This window comes from Mus caroli, chromosome 9 (assembly GCF_900094665.2).
Source record: "Mus caroli chromosome 9, CAROLI_EIJ_v1.1, whole genome shotgun sequence".
Lineage (NCBI taxonomy): Eukaryota > Metazoa > Chordata > Mammalia > Rodentia > Muridae > Mus > Mus caroli.
In genome coordinates, this window is record NC_034578.1 from 89,151,801 (window position 1) to 89,156,272 (window position 4,472).

The window sequence follows — 4,472 nt, forward strand, 5'->3', positions numbered from 1 at the left end:
TAATGTTTAATGAATTAATGTCTGAAATTTGCAAGTTAGCCTAAAGTATCTACTGTGCAATGAGTTTCTGTATCTCATAATAAAAATATATTCAATGAGTTATTAAGTTTTTATAGTGCAAAATTTCTAACCAATACTTTGGCAATAGTTGTACAATGATATAAGACATGAAATACTGATTAAATTATGANGTTAATTATTCTTTGTAATTGGGCTCATTTGTATGATTTCATTTGTAAAGTAATTTCATTTCTAAACAAATACTCTNGAGGCTATTTGGATGGCTCAGTGGGTAAAGTACTGGCTATAGAAATATGCTAATTTGATCATGGTTTCTCAACAGACACACAGATATGTGGCTGATAGNTCTAATTCCACTGCTGGAGGATACCAGATACCAAGGGCTTATTTAGCCATCCAGGATAGCTACATCACATAGTACCAGGGTCATTGACTTCAATAAATAAGATGGAATGTGATAGCATGACACACTGGATGTTAATCCCTGGCCTCTTTATGTGCACACATGGGCATACACATGAACACACACAAACAAACAAAACAAATAAAACCAAAACAAAGAAAAGACAAGACAAAACAAAAACAAAAACAAAAACAAAACAATAAACAAGCATTTTTAAGGGGGTTAGCAAACCTTATTGATGGTATTCAAGAGAGTAGGGAGGGCTCCCTAGACCCCTCCTGTTACTATGGGGGTCTGAGATGGTAATTGTGAGGGAGATGCCCAGTGTTGAGGGCAGAGTTGGGACAGGGACTCAGCAACTGAGGGCCTCTCTCTTGCTCTCAGAGTCCTTGCTGGGGTGGGTGGTCCAGGGTTTCTTACTCCTTGGAGGCCATGTAGGCCATGAAGTACACCACTTTACTGCTGTAGTCATATTCATTGTCATACCAGGAAATGAGCTTTACAAAGTTGTCACTGAGAGCAATGCCAGCTCCAGCATCAAAAGTGGAAGAGTAGGAGTTGCTGTTAAAGTTGCAGGAGACAACCTGGTCCTCAGTGTAGCCCAGGATGCCTTTTAGTGGGCCCTCAGATGCCTGCTTCACCATCTTCTTGATGTCATCATGCTTGACAGGTTTCTCCAGGTGGCATGTCAGATTTACACAGATACATTGTGGGTAGGAGCAGGGAAAGCCATGCCAGTGAGCTTCTCATTCAGCTCTGGCATGACCTTGCCCACAGCCTTGGCAGAACCAGTGAATTCAGGGATGATGTTATGGGCAGCCCCACAGCCATCATGCTACATCTTTCCAGAGGGATCATCTACAGCCTTCTGAGTGGCAGTGATGGCATGGGCCATGGTAATGAGCCCTTCCATGATGCCAAAGTTGTCATGGATAAACTTGGCCAGGGGGCCTAAGCAGTTGGTGTTGCAGGATGCATCACAGACAATCTTGAGTGAGTTGTCATATTTTTTCATGGTTCACATCTGTCGCAAACATCAACAGAAGGNGCCATGATGATGACCCTTTTGGCCCCACCCTTCAAGTGGGCCCTGGCCTTCTCCATGGTGGTAAAGACACCAGTAGACTCCTGACATACTCAGCACTGGNATCACCCCATTTGATGTTAGNGGGATCTCACTCCTGGAAGATGGTGATGGGCTTTCCCATTGNTGACAAGCTTCCCATTCTCAGCCTTGACTATGCTGTGCTGTTGAATTTGCCATGGGTGAAGTCATACTGGAACCTGTAGACCATGCAATTGAGGTCAGTGAAGGGGTCATTGATGGCAACAACCTTACCTTTGCCAAGTGCAAGGCAGAAGGCAGTCCTGGTAATCAGGTGCCCAATATGGCCAAATTCATTCACACCAACCTTCACCATCCTGTCTATGGAAAGAGGCTGGCAATGCACAAGAAGATGTGACAGTCTCTGGAACAGGGAGGAGCAAAGAGTCTAAACAAACATTTTTAAGAGATCATGTTGTATGCTTCACCTTCCTTGTGCAATTTCAGTAGGTGTTGACTGAGTACCTATACTGGTTCAGATCTCTTTTTTGACATGCTATGCAATATGCACTGGTTATGCCTCTTAATTCAATGTAAACTCCTCAGTCTGAGGCTGATCCTTGTATGGAATAACCTTTAGTTCCTATTACCCTTCCAGGTTTATATATATATATAGCTTGTGCAGATTTTGCTGCTCTTGGACAGAGATTTGAAGCTTTATTTGACATCTTGGTAAATGTCTTTGAATTTGTGTTTATTGATTCCACATGATTAAGGCCCCATTTGTTCAAATATTCTGGGATTACAGCTTTGAGGAAAAAACCTGCAGTGTTCTCTTCTTGATCTCTCTCAGTCTAAGAAACTTTAGTTTGCCATTTCAGCAAATTTCTTAGTTTGTTTTGACCTTGTATTTTACCTTGTACTTTACTTACATCAGTGCACAAATTCGTACCTGTGCGAATGTGTTTGCTTGTAGGTGTGTGCCTGTGTGTGTGTGTGTGTGTGTGTGTGTGTGTGTCTCTGTGTGTGCATGTGTGTGTTTGGGATATGTTTGAGGTATGTATGTTTGTGTTTACATTTTAGTCTTGTATTATTTTATCTTTACTACATGGGATATTTCAGTCAGCTCTACAGGTAATTATATTTATATTGAAATATTAATATGGGCTAATTATAAGTACCTATTCTATCTAATAGCACAGTCTTCCATGGTTTGAAAGTGAAATCATCACAGGCTCGTGAGTTTTCTTCTTGGTAAATTTAATAAGTTGTAGAACTTTTGAGACATGGGGCCAACCTGGTGTAGGTGGGTCAGTGGGGGAGATTATGGAGGAGTAGACCATGGTATTTATAGTCTGTATCCCTTCCTGTTCTGTTTTTGCTTCCTAATCTATCAGGTGTGAAAATGTAGCATAATAGAAATACAATGAATTGCACAACTAATCCTTCCGCACAGTGATAGACTGGATCCTCAAACCATGAGCCAAAATTAATCCTTACTCTCATGAGTAGCTTTCCAGGTATTTGTTCATTGTAGATGAAAATATGAACTAACGTATCATCCCTTTCATTACTTTTTCTATCTATCTATCTATCTATCTATCTATCTATCTATCTATCTATCTATCTATCTATCATCTATCATTTAATGTAACCAACTTATTCAACAGACTAATATTTTACAGGATTCAGGCTAACATTTCCTTTTGTGTCTTAAACAGTGATCAGTGGACCACACACAATATTAAAACAATCTTCAAAGCAGGGATTTTCTTCTCACTGAAACAGCCTGCAAATCAAGTGAAAAGGGCAATTTCACAGAATAGCAATCTACATTCCCAGCTAGAACTTAGGAAACATTGTATATAACTAGAGCTTTATAATTCTACTGCAAATGAGGGAAAGACACACGTTAGACTTATAGCTACATTGTTACACACCTAATGACCGAATTCACTGCTCATTTTCTTGGCAATAAAGCATTCAGAGAAATCTGAACAGTGAATGAATAGCTGCAAGATGATATATTAATGTATAAAATAACTATCAACTGTTACCAACTAAAGAATAACAGATCAGCTATCAATTTTGTTAGATATGACCCAATTTGTTAATATAAAGTTTACAACTCATCACAGGATCTTGCCTTGGAACACAGGTGCAACAATAGGAGGAAGCTCACAAAGTCTAACTTCTTTAGGATTGATAATTCAAAAAGTACTATCTGATGAGAGGTAACCTCAGGGTCAAANCATGCCATTTGAATTNTGTCTTATTGTGGGCTTCCATTGCTGTGAAGAGATACCGTGACCAGTGTATCTCATAAAGGCCTACATTTAATTGGTTCTGCCTTACAGTTTCAGAGGTTTAGTCCATTACCATGGCANGAAGCATGGCAGCATCCAGGCAGACATGGTGCTGGAAAAGGAGCTAAGAGTTCTACGCCTTGATCCAAAGGCAGGCAGGAGGAGTGCCTTTCAGCAGTCTGTAGAGTTTGAACTTAGAACCTCAAAGCNCACCCCAATGATGAACCACTTCCACAAACAAGGTCACATCTACTCCAACAGGACCACACCTCCTAGTACAGTCACTCCCCAGGGCCAAGCATATTTAAACCACCACAAACTATAACTTAAATAGATAGAATATGTGTACAATATCCAGCATTGTGGATATATGTTGGCACTACAACAAAAATCTCTAATTAATGGATGATCCTATGAACCAATTTATTTCCTTCTCAGATGATAGGACCAGTTACTATGCATGTGTGTAAATATTTTCAAAAGTTTATATATATATATAAACTTTTATATATATATTTATTCAGTGGATTTAATTTATAATATTAAACCCAGAAAAGGAAGTTAAGCATATAGCTAATATAATGTCACTCTAAAAATGAAAACAAAAACAAAAACAATCTAAAATTTAAACATGGTAAACATATAATCTTCTAACTTATGATAGAAATTATAAGTATTTCAAGTTATCTGTAAGTTG

At 39.0% G+C, this 4,472-nt stretch overlaps 1 pseudogene; it reads right to left on the reverse strand.

Annotated features, from left to right (window-relative positions):
• Positions 1–840: 840 nt before the first annotated feature.
• On the reverse strand, positions 841–1,845 carry LOC110302647 (annotated as a pseudogene).
• Positions 1,846–4,472: the final 2,627 nt, after the last annotated feature.